The following is a 13,603-nucleotide window of genomic DNA, read 5'->3' as shown; positions in this document are numbered from 1 at the left end:
ATTACTGCATTGATAGAATATTCCTATTTCTAAGCTACCCTACCTAATAGCTAACCTAATTTCAGGCTAAATTTGTTCTGTACTAATGTGGAACTTTGATGACAGGTGACCACTCAAGCAATTATTGAATTACAAGGTTAAATGGAGTAAACCAAGGATAAAGTAGAAACTTAATGAGTATGCTATAATTGAATAAAAATTCATGAAACTTACTAAAATTAATTTCAAAATAAAATCATAGCAATAATATAAATTTTATCATTAACAAAAGTAAATTTTCTGAGTCAAGAAGTCACATTAACTGTGACAAAATTAAGACACTTTATGATTTCAAGTGTATTTATGTATAAGGTGCTGAGAAGTGGTAGAAAAGAAAAAAGATATAATAGAGAAAGGAATCTCTAAGGAAATATAAACAGGAGTTCAAAGCCAAACTACAAATGAGTGGACCTATCATTGTAAAAATAACAATGTTAAACTCTAACACACACACACACACACACACACAACACAGACACATACAAGTATAAATGTATATATAGGCAGTATACAGTTGTCCGTAAAGTCATGGTGCACTTCTGACCAGTCAAAGAAAAGCAATAAAAGACGATAGAAATGTGAAATCTGCACCAAGTAAAAGGAAAACCCTCCCAGTTTCTGTAGGATGATGTGGCAGCATGTGTGCATGCACAGATGATGATGTAACACCGTGTATACAGCGGAGCAGCCCATGGCCATGCTAGTCGAGATGTGGATGGTACAGAGGAAAGTTCAGTGTGTTCTGTGGTTCGCTAAATTCGAATCCATGACCAAAGTGCAACGTGAATATCAGCACATTTGTAACAAAGCGTCACCACATAGGAATAACATTACTCGGTGGGATAAGCAGTTGAAGGAAACCGGCAGTTTGGTGGAGAAACCCCGTTCTGGTAGGCCATCAGTCAATGATGAGTCTGTAGAGGCTATACGGGATAGCTACCTAAGGAGCCCTAAAAAAATCTGTGCATGAGCCCACATCAAACTGCTCTGAATAGGTATGAAACTGGGAGAGTTTTCCTTTTATTTGGTGCAGATTTCACATTTCTATCTTCTTCTGTTGTTTTCCTGTGACCAGTCAAAAGTGCACCATGACTTTATGGACACACTGTATATATGATATATATATCCTATACTTCTTTCCATATATATAATGGGAAGCAGAAATATTGCAGTAACAAAGTTTTATAATAGTAAACTATCCCAATTTCCTTATTTCACATATAATACTTAAATGAGAAAAGAACTTGAGATTATGAAACCATATGCAAAGTAATTAAAATCTCAAAAAGCAGAAAATATCATTCATAAATTTTGTTGATATTATTTTATCATTAATAATAATACAAGTTTCACTAAGGTAAATAGTGTTTAGTCCAGTTCTTTTGAGAGAGTATGGTTTTAAAAAGTAAAGTGAGACATTGCTCATATGATCCCTCAGAGCTACACACTGATGTCCACTCATTCACTCATTCATTTATTTAGTATTTTCTCAAGGCCATTTGTTCATGAAACAAAACATTGCTTAGTTCAAGAAGGATTCTCCGGTAAAATTTTCAATGACTTTAAAAGAGTTATAAATTTTTTGGTCAAGAAATCAAAATTTAGAGTATACTACATCATTAGTGTAATTGCTGAATTAGTACACAATGTCTACCCTGGGTTCTAGATATCTTAGTTAGCAACACAAATGAATACATACAAGTATCACTAGAAATAAGTCTTTCCAAAGCTACATTTATTTCCTTGTTATCCTATATTAAATACTTTTAAAACCAGTTTAAGACCATTGTATTAAGCATGGGGATAATGTTAATAAAATTATAGCAGATAAACCTAATCATGCGATTGCACAGTGGATAGAGTGCCGCCAGGTCCAAAACTTCAAGATCACCAGCCTGAGTGTGTGTTCATCTGGCTTGAGTGGGGGCTCACCAGCTTGAGCCTGGTGTCACTGGCTTGACTGTGAGATCATAGACATGATCCCATGGTCGCTGGCTTGAGCCCAAGTTCCCTGGCTTGAAGCCTAAGGTTGCTGGTTTGAGCCCAAAGTCATTGGCTTGAGCAAGGGGTCACTCAATCTGCTATAGCCCCTCCTGTCAAAGCATATATGAGAAAGCAATCAATGTACAACTAAGGTGCCGCAACAAAGAATTGATGCTTCTCATCTCTCTCCCTTCTTGTCTGTTTGTTCCTATCTGTCCTTCTCTCTATCTGTCTCTATCACAAAAAAATATTATAATAGATAATAATGATAGAATGGATTTTTATCATAACATTCTTTTTACTCAGTAGTAAAATTGTCAAAAATTAATAATGAAACTTTTTAGATGTAATTAATACTTTAACTTCTAAATTTATTTTTTTATTTCTAATAAAATTCTAAAATTCTCTACATTTTAAAACACTCATTAAAATACCATTAAGTGCTTTGATGTGTCATTCAAGTTTTGTGCACATTTCTTAATTTTTTTTTACTTGTCACTGTGTGTGCAAGTATTCTCTTGGCTCCTGTCAAAATTATGTGTGAAGAATTAGGTCTTTCATAACTTTGATAAGTCAGTATTATAGTTTAATTCTTTAAACATTATTTTCAAAATATTTTGAATCTTATTCTTTAATTTTGACAAATAATGAGAGATAGTTGTTCTTGAATAAGCTATTATACCATAACTAAATGTTTTATAACAACTTTTTCTAATTAAAGCATAGATAAAAGTAAATAATTTATCATTAGGTATGTGCTTAAATTATTGTCACTGTTTTTATTATGATAATCTATACAAATTAAGACTATAAACAGGCACAAGAAAACCGGGACATGATGAATATGTAAATTATGTGATTATAGTTTAATACAGACATACATACATTCATATATTAAAGCATATATTAAATTTTGCACTTTAAGTATGTACAGTTTATTTGTTGATTATACCTTAGGTTGTAAAAATGTCAGTGGCTAGTACACATAAAATGTATAGCTATTATTTAATTTAAATTATAACCCTATAAAGTTAAAATTGAAATGTTGAGAAAAAAACAGACCTCTAGCTTTTGTTTCTATTTATCACTTTCAGCCCTCAGCCTTTTAGGTATATGTCATGATAATAATGCATAGTCTAATGGTAGTCTCAGATTTCAAGAATTATCCTTTCTTATGTATAGATATTAAGTGTAGGTATAGATTTACATTAACTATGGAACATACAAGTTTGTGAGTATATAAAAGGTCTAAAATGTCTGTGACACTGTAGTTTTTGTAGCATATCATGACTAAAGTCAATCTAAAAAATACTGTTGTCATAATCACAAGCTTCCCAACACCTAAATTTCTGCTCCTTCTAAATAAAATTCTATACTTCAATTACCAATTTAACTTTTATAAATATTAGCTTATTCAAAATAAATTGTTTGCACTCATACTACCTCTTTGGTAAAAACAAATACGTATTTTCTTATTTTTTCTCCTTTGAATACACACAAACACACACATATACAAAGGGCAAAATAAGTATCTCTTTTCCTTGTCCACTTGTATGTTTTCTGATTTGGGAAACAATATTCTGCATAAAATATATTCAATTCCAGTACTCAAAACTTAAAATTAAATATATATATATATATCAACAAATTTTCTATTGAATATGTGTAAAATGAAGTAGTAAATTCTTAATAAATATCTACTACTTAACACTAATACAATATTAGTTGTTAGAAAACCATATTGACATAGGGAACGTAGATAGTGTAAATTTTGCATTGGAGTTTAGAAATATGATGGTGATAGCATATTGACCCTATGTAACAAGGAAATGCCCTCATTTCTAAAAGTTAAACTATTAAGAAACTGAGCTTAATCATGCAAATAATTGTTTGATTACCTCATTATGATAGTGAAATTATTTTACCCAGTTCTTCTTCATTGGCCTTTATTCCATAGTCTGAAGTGTGGCATGACTAGTCACTGAATCAGAATAGAAAATACAATAAACACTGCAGGAGCACTGCATTACCAAGGAAACTGATGGTCATGGAAGAACTGCACTTGATCTTATATACAATTTAGCACAGCAGCCAACCACTAAGTACCCCAGAGTTGATCTTTCATGTTTCAAAATTTATCTGGAGTCTGTGAAATTAGTCATGGTAGTCAAATTGCTTAAAATATATAGGTGTACCTATATATATGGAGGCTTTTGACATGGATAAGAAAACACATCTCTAAATATGTGTGATTAATGCCTTTGTACAATCTCTGTTTCATAATAAGTAGTGACAGATGTAGATAGTTAAAATTATGAGTGTTTTAAGATCTAAATTCTGTTATACTCTGGAAAAAAATGTTAAAATTGATAATGTGTTAATTTAAAGTATTTTACTCACCTAGATTCTCATTCATTGCTACATTAATATTAATGAAAACTGACAGTAAATAAGTTAAGAAAAATTCATATTTCTAAGCTATAGTTATTTAATTTTGAGAAACTATCTGAAGGGCATATTTCTTGAACACTGTTTTTTTTCTAATTTTATTTAGATAATTAATTTTAATGGCGTGACATTGATAAATTAGAGTACATACATTCAGAGAGAGCATCTCCAGATCATTTTGACATTTATGTTGTATAACCATCACCCGAGGTCAAATTGTCCTTATGTCACCTTTTTTTTTTTTTTTTTTTTTTTTTTTTTTTCTGAAGCTGGAAATGGGGAGAGACAGTCAGACAGACGCCCGCATGCACCCGACCGGGATCCATCCGGCACGCCCACCAGGGGCAACGCTCTGCCCACCAGGGGGCGATGCTCTGCCCCTCCGGGGCGTCGCTCTGCCGCGACCAGAGCCACTCTAGCGCCTGGGGCAGAGGCCAAGGAGCCATCCCCAGCGCCCAGGCGATCTTTGCTCCAATGGAGCCTTGGCTGTGGGAGGGGAAGAGAGAGACAGAGAGGAAGGAGGGGGTGGGGGTGGAGAAGCAAATGGGCGCTTCTCCTATGTGCCCTGGCTGGGAATCGAACCCGGGTCCCCAGCATGCCAGGCCGACTCTCTACCGCTGAGCCAACTGGCCAGGGCTTTATGTCACCTTTTATTTGGTTTTCTTTATGCCCCTCTCCTCCCCCCCCCACCAGCTCCCTTCCCTCCCTTCCCCTTCCCCTCGTAACTACTGCTCTCTTGTCCATGTCCATGAGTCTCACTTTTATGTCCCACCTATGTATGGAATCATACAGTTCTTAGTTATTTCTGATTTACTTATTTCACTCAGTATAATGTTATCAAGTTCCATCCATGTTGTCATAAATGATCCTATGTCATCATTTCTTATGTCTGAGTAATATTCCATTGTATATATATGACTTTACCAACAGTGAATGAGGGTTTCTTTTTCTCCACAGCCTCTCCAGCACTTGTTATTATCTGTTTTGTTGATAATAGCTAGTCTAACAGGTGTGAGGTGATATCTCATTGTAGTTTTGATTTGCATTTTTCTAATAGCTAGTGAAGATGAGCATATTTTCATATATTCATTGGCCATTTGTACTGCTTCCTGGGAGAAGTATCTGTTCATGTCTTCTTTCCATTTTTTTTATTGGATTATTTGCTTGATTGTTGTTGAGTTTTGTGAGTTTTTTGTGTATTTTGGATATTAGGTCCTTATCTGAGCTGCTGTTTGAAAATATCATATCCCATTTAGTTGGCTCTCGTTTGTTTTGTCAGTTTTTGTTTTGTTTTGTTTTGTTTTGTTTTTGCTGTGCAGAAGCTTCTTAGTCTGATGTAGTCCCATTCATTTATCTTTACCTTCACTTCCCTTGCCTTTGGAGTCAAATTCATAAAATGTTCTTTATGGCCAAGGTCTATGAGTTTAGTACCTACGTTTTCTTCTATGTAATATATTGTCTCAGGTCTTATATTTAGGTCTTTGATCCACTTTGAATTAATTTTGTTACAAGAGGACAAACTGTAGTCGAGTTTCTTTCTTTTGCATGTGGTTCTCCAGTTTTCCCTGCACCATTTATTCAAGAGGCTTTCTTTTCTCCATTCTGTGTTTTTGGCTCCTTTTTCAAAGATGATTTCACTATATATATGTGGTTTTATTTCTGGGCTCTCTACTCTGTTCCATTGGTCTGTCTATTTTCCTGCCAAAACCATGCTGTTTTGATTGTCGTGGCTCTATAATAAAATTTGAAGTCAGGTATTGTAATGCCCCCAGCTTTGTTCTTTTTTCTTAGAATTACTTTGGCTATTCAGGATTTTTATAGTTCCATATATACCCGATAATTTTTTGTTCCATTTCTTTAAAAAATGACATTGGAATTTTGATTAGAACTGCATTAAATATGTATATTGCTTTGGGTTATGGTCGTTTTGACTATATTTATTCTTCCTATCCAAGAACAAGGAATATTTTTCCATTTCATTGTATCTTTTTTATTTTTCCATAACAATGCTTTGCTGTTTTCATTATATAGGTCCTTTACATTTTTTGTTATGTTTATTCCTATTTTTTTTGGGGGGGGGGTTTGCTTTTTTTTTGCAACTGTGAAGGGGATTATTTTTTTAGTTCATTTTCTGATGTTTCATTGTTGGCATATAGGAAGGCAATAGACTTTTATATATTAATTTTATATCCTGCGACCTTACTGTATTTGTTTATTGTTTCTTTTTTATTTATTTTTATTTTTTTCATTTTTTCTGAAGCTGGAAACAGGGAGAGCCAGTCAGACAGACTCCCGCATGCGCCCAACCGGGATCCACCTGGCACGCCCACCAGGGGCGACACTCTGCCCACCAGGGGGCGATGCTCTGCCCATCCTGGGCGTCGCCATGTTGCGACCAGAGCCACTCTAGCGCCTGGGGCAGAGGCCACAGAGCCATCCCCAGTGCCCAGGCCATCTTTGCTCCAATGGAGCCTTGGCTGCGGGAGGGGAAGAGAGAGACAGAGAGGAAAGCGCAGCGGAGGGGTGGAGAAGCAAATGGGCGCTTCTCCTGTGTGCCCTGGCCAGGAATCGAACCCGGGTCCTCCGCACCGGTCAGGGCTGTTTATTGTTTCTAATAGTCTTTTTGTAGAGTATTTGGGATTTTCGATGTACAGGATCATATCATCTGCAAAAAGTGAATTCTTTACTTCTTCTTTCCCAATATGAATGAATGCCTTTCAATTATTTCTATTGCCGTGATGGTGAACCTTTTTATAAAAACCACCCACTTTTGCAGTGCTGGTCAACCTGGTCCCTCCCGCCCACTAGTGGGCATTCCAGTTTTCATGGTGGGTCAATCACGTCACTGTTTGGTTGCTCCGATACCTCCCACCATGAAAGCTGAAACACTCACTAGTGGACAGGAGGAGCCAGGTTGACCAGCACTGCAAAAGTGGGCAGTTTTTATAAAAAGGTTTGCCATCATAGTTCTATTGTCTGATTGCTCTGGCTAGAACTTCAAGCACTACATTGAAGAAGAGTGGAGAGAATGAGCAGCTTTTTTCTGTTCCTGATTTTAAAGAAAAAATCTTCAGGTTTTTTTTGCATTTAATATGATGTTACCTGATGGTTTGTCATAAATGAGATATTTTCTTTCTATACTCATTTTGTTGAGTGTTTTAAACATAAAATAATGTATGTTATCGAATGCCTTTTCTGCATTTATTGATAGGTTCATATGGTTTTTGTTCTTTGTTTTGTTGATATGGTGTAACACATTAACTGTTTTATGTATGTTGAACCATTCTTGTGATTCTGAGTTAAATCCTACTTGATCATAATAAATTTTTTTTAATGTGTTCTTGTATTCAATTTGCTAGTATTTTGTTTAGGATTTTAGCATCTGTATTCATTAGAGATATTGGTCTGTAATTTCTCTTTTTGTGTTGTTTTTGCCAGGCTTTGGTATGAGAGTTATGTTGGCCTCATAAAATGTGTTTGGAAGTATTGATTTTTCTTCAATTTTTTGGAAGACTTTAAGTAGAATAGGAACCAAATCTTTGAATGTTTGATAGAATTCACTAGTATAGCCATCTGGCCCTGTTCTTTTATTTTTTGGGAGGTTTTTGATAGTTATTTCTATTTCCTCCCTGCTTATGGGTCTTTTTAGGCTATCTTCTTCTTTGTGACTTAGTCTGGAACATTGTATTGTTCTAGTAATGTATCTATTTCTTCTAGATTATTAAATTTGGTGACATATAGTTTCTCATAGTATTCTGCAATAATCTTTTGTATATCTATGATATCTTTGGTAATATTTTCTCTTTTATTTTGGATTTTGTTTATATAAGTCCTTTCTCTTTTTTCCTTAGTGAGTCTTGCCAAAGAATTATCAACTTATTAATCTTTTTAAAGAAAAGTCTCTATGTTTTATTGATTTTTTCTATAGTTTTTATATTCTCTATTTCATTTATTTCTGCTCTGATTTTTATTATTTCCTTTATTTTGTTGGTTTTGGTTTGCCTTTTTTTTTCTTCTAGTTCCTTATGATATGATCTTAAGTTGTTTACTTGGGCTCTCTCTTGTTCATAAAAGCCCGTAGCAATTATAACTCCCTTCTTATTACTGTGTTTGCTAAATCCCAGAGATTCTGATATATTGTATCATCATTTTCATTTCTCTCTATGTATCTTTTGATCTCTGTTTTTAATAATTCTATAACCCACTCATTTTTTAGGATTATGTTGTTTAATTTCCACATTTTTGTGGGTTTGTTTACTTTTTTTTAGCAATTGAATTCTAGCTTCAAAGCTTTATGGTCAGACAATATGCTTGGTGTAATTTCAATCTTTCTGAATTTGTTGATGTTAGTTTTGTGGCCCAAAATATGGTCAATTCTTGAGAATGTTTCATGTATACTAGAGAAAAATGTATACTCTGGTGTTTTTGGGAAAAATGTCCTGTAGATGACTATCATATCCAATTATTCTAGTGCTTATTCTGGAAATTTTGTAGTTCTAGGTCTTAACTTAAAGTCTCTAAATCTATTTTCAGAGTGTGTGTGTGTGTGTGTGTGTGTGTGTGTGTGTGTGATACTAGATAATGGTCCAGTCTCATTTCTTTGAATGTGGCTGTCAATTTTCCCAACACCATTTATCAAAGAGACTGTATTTCCCCATATTTATTCTTGGTTTCTGTATTGTAAACTAAATGGTCTTATCTGCATGGGGTTATTTCTTGGTTCTGTATTCTGTTTCATTAGTCTATATGTTTCTTTTTTGTCAATACCTACTGTTTTAATTACTATAATTTTATAATATAGTTTGAAAAAGAGAGTGTGGTGCCTCTGTCTTTGTTCTTTTTTCTCAAGATTGCTTTGGCTCTTGAGGGTCTTTTGTAATTGCATGAAAATATTAAGATTGTTTGCAGTATTTCTGTAAAAAATACAATTTGAATTTTAATAAACATGGCATATAATCTGTAGATAGCATTGTATGTATGAACATTTGAACAATATTAATTCCTTTTACTCATAAACACAAAATCTTTGCATTTATTTGTGTCTTTTTATAATTCTTATATTTTTAAAGACTTATAGTTTTCAGTGTACAGATCTTTAATATACTTGGTTAAGTTTTTTCCTAAGTGTTTTAATCATTGAATGCAGCTGTAAATGTGATTTTCTCAACTTATTTTTCCAACAGTATGTTATGAGTGTACAGAAATGTGATTTTTGTATAATGATTTTGTGCCCTGCAACTTTGCTGAATTTAATTATTAGTTCTAACAGTTGTTTTGATAGAGTTTTTAAGAATTTTCTATATATAATATCATGCCATCTGGAAATAGAGACCATGTTATCTCTTTCTTTCTAATTTTGATGCTTTTTATTTCCTTTTCTTGCCCCACTGTTCAGGCTAAGACTTCCAATACTATGTTGAATAAAAGTGGCAAGAGTGGGCAGCCTTGTCTTTTTTCTCACCTTAGAGAAAAAACATTCAGCTTTTTACTGTTGAGCATGATGTGGGCTTATCCGATAAGTGATTAATTATGTTGAGGTAAATTCTATCTATACTCACCTTTTGGAGAATTTTTATCATAAATGGATTCTGAATTTATTCAAGTTCTTTTTTGCATGTATTGAACTGATCATATGATTTTTATTTTTCATTATGTTAATGTGGTATATCACATTGATTAATATTTATGGATGTCAAACTATCATTGCATCCCTAGAATAAATCTTACTTGATCTTGGTGTATGATAATTCTAATGTATTGTTGATTTCAGTTGGCTAAAATTTTGTTGAGTATTTTTTCACCTAAGTTTAAAAGATATATTGGCCTACATGTTTTTTTCTTTGTGGCATCCTAGTCTGGTTTTGGTAGCAAGGTAATGTTGGCCTTGTAAACGGAGTTTGAAAGTGTTCTTTCCCCTTCTATTTTTGAAAGAGTTTGAGTCTACATTGTTGGTTCATGTTTTTGATGGATTCTGGACAATTATCTATGAATGAAAGTAATATGTCTCACTCCTGTGTTGGTAAATTTAATTGCTGATGAGAAAAACTACCAGAGTTTGACCTCAGGTCAAAGAGTAAAGATGATGAAGTGGAACAGAATGGCCAAGAACCAGGTGTATGTACATCTATATCTATATTTTCCCTTATATCTCTATCCTCCATTTCAAGTTTGGAAGGAAACAAATAGTAAATAGAAGATATTGAAAATAAGTGGCAAGAGATGTAGGTGGTGACTTGGTCAGGAAAAAGAAAATGGTGCTCTAGCAATGAGGTTCAAGAAAGGATAAGCTGATAGAGTCAATGAAATAAAGTAGAATGGAACTGGGAATTGAAATCAGGAAAGCTGTTTTTAAGGGCTTTATTTTGAAACATATCCTTACTTATGTGAGTTACTTTTCTATGCACCACTTCCTTGAAACTCCTCTGCCAGTGGAATGATCAGTAATGAACTGTGTTGTCTGATATTGATGATTTTTTTGGCAAATTTAAAAATATTTCTAATGTTTTTTTGTCATTAAAGATAAAAAATATGAAGAGGTGAGTTGATATTTATACAAGCTAAAAGGGCTCTTCTTTCTTGATTGAAATTTGCTTAAGGATATAACTTTGAAATGAAAACATAAATGTAAATATCACTTTTTATTAAATCAACTAGTACAGAATGACTAACTACCATATGCCAATCGGGTACTAGATAATCCATTTATTTTACAGATCAGTATATAATTTTTTTATCCATAATTTGATGGGTATTTTTCTCATGAACACAATGACCTTCATAATATCAGTTTTAATACTTTTTAGATAATTCCTAATTCCTAGGTATTATGCAAGTACTTCACATTCATTGTATCACTTAACCTATGGGTCTAAGATTTTCATAAAGTGTTGTAAGCATTGAATAGGATGATAAGTGTATATATCTTAAGTCATATATTTAATACTCAAGTTACTATGTAAAAATAATTATGACCATTAAGAATTAATAGAGGTTTATACATCTTAAATAGCGTGCTCAAAGTTACACAAAAGTGGCAAAAAACCTGAGGCAGTTCGGCACCATGTAGCATACACATATTGTCTGTTAAACTGCTTTTCATATCACCATTTTTCATGACTTTCTTTGAAAAGTTTGTGAATAGTCTGAAAAAATAAGCCACATTTTAAAAATCCATTCATTTATTGAAGAACACTTTGGTTGTTTCCATGTCTTGGTCACTATGAATAATGTTTCAATAAACATAGACATGCTTATGTCTTTGCAAATAAGTGTTTTCTTTTTTTTCTTTTTGGGTAGAAACCCAGTAGTGGGATTGCTAGGTCATATGGTGGTAAATCTATTTTAATTTTTTTTGAGGCATCTTGCTACTGTTTTCCATAGTGGTTGTAGCAGTTTACATTCTCACCAGCAGTGAATGAGAGTTCCTTTTTCTCTACAACCTCTCTAGCACTTGTTATTACTTGTCTTATTAATAATGGTCATTCTAACAGGCATGAGGTTGCTTCTCATTGTAGTTTTGATTTTCATTTCCACACAGCTAGTAAAGTTAAGCCTCTTTTTGTATATCTGTTGGCCTTTGTATGTCTTCTTGGGAAAAGCATCAGTTCAGGTCTTCACCCATTTAAATTTAATTTTTATTTATTTATTTATTTTAGACTTTTACACGCAGCGTTGTCTTTTCTTGAAATGTTGCAGATCAGTTACAGCAGGGGTCCCCAAACTTTTTACACAGGGGGCCAGTTCACTGTCCCTCAGACTGTTGGAGGGCCGGACTATAAAAAAAAACTATGAATAAATCCCTATGCACACTGCACATATCTTATTTTAAAGTAAAAAAAAACAAAACGGGAACAAATACAATATTTAAAATAAAAGAACAAGTAAATTTCAATCAACAAACTGACCAATATTTCAATGGGAACTATGCTCCTCTCACTGACCACCAATGAAAGAGGTGCCCCTTCTGGAAGTGCGGCGGGGGCTGGATAAATGGCCTCAGGGGGCCACATGTGGCCTGTGAGCTGTAGTTTGGGGACCCCTGAGTTACAGCAAACAGAACGGCGACCGTCAAGTAAAACTGTCACTCTGGGCTCCTTTTTGACCGCAGCAGCTATGTGGAAGAAGCTGCAGCTTTGATAAGGGCCACTCTTCACCCATTTTTAATTGGATTGTTGTTTGTTTGGTGTTGAGTTGTATGAGTTCTTTATATATTTTAGATATTAACCCCTTGCCAGAGCTGTTTGCAAATTTATTTCCCTTTAGGTTGGTTGCCTTTTTTTCCTGGTGGTTCCTTTTGTTGTGCAGAATCTTTCATTTTATATAGTCTCATTCATTTATTTTTGGTTTTCCTTCCCTGCTTTTGGGATCAAATTCACAAAATTTTCAAGAAGATGTGGTACATATAAACAATGAAATACTATTCAGACATAAGTTGTCATTTGCGACATGGAGGGATCTTGAAAATATAATGTTCAGTGAAATAAGTCAGAAAAAGTAATAAACTATGTAATTTCACTCATATGTGGTATATGAAACTGAAAACAACAAATGAACAAATAAAAAAACAAACAAAAACTCATAGATACTGACAAAAGTATGGTGATTACCAGAAGAAAGGGGGGGGGGAGATAAGGAGGTATTAAATGGTAAAGGGGGTAAAATACACTGTGCTAAAAGAGGATTTGACTTTTGTTGGTGAGCACACAATGCAAAGAGAATATTATATATCATAAAAATATATACTTGAAATTTATATGATCTTATTAGTCAATATTACCCCAATAAATTTAATAAAACAAAAACCTTAAAAAAAAAAACAAAAAATAAAACTACATTTAAAATCTAGATTCCATTTTATTTTAGTATTCATTGTGAAATTGATGTGTATATTAAAAGATTATAGTTTGCCTGACCAGGTGGTGGTGCAGTGGATAGAGCATCAGACTGGGATATGGAAGGAACCAGGTTCAAGACCCCAAGGTCGCCAGCTTGAGTGCAGGCTCATCTGGCTTGAGCAAATAGCTCACCAGCTTGGACCCAAGGTCGCTGGCTCGAGCAAGGGGTTCCTCGGTCTGCTAAAGGCCCGCGGTCAAGGCACATATGAGAAAGCAATCAATGAACAACTAAGGTGTCA

General features: G+C 33.9%; 1 pseudogene; it reads right to left on the bottom strand.

The window, feature by feature from the left end:
* Positions 1-12,489: 12,489 nt before the first annotated feature.
* Positions 12,490-12,617, bottom strand: LOC136404675 (small nucleolar RNA SNORA16B/SNORA16A family; annotated as a pseudogene).
* Positions 12,618-13,603: the final 986 nt, after the last annotated feature.

Source organism: Saccopteryx leptura, chromosome 4 (assembly GCF_036850995.1).
Source record: "Saccopteryx leptura isolate mSacLep1 chromosome 4, mSacLep1_pri_phased_curated, whole genome shotgun sequence".
NCBI lineage: Eukaryota > Metazoa > Chordata > Mammalia > Chiroptera > Emballonuridae > Saccopteryx > Saccopteryx leptura.
This window is presented reverse-complemented; position numbering and strand designations above follow the sequence as displayed.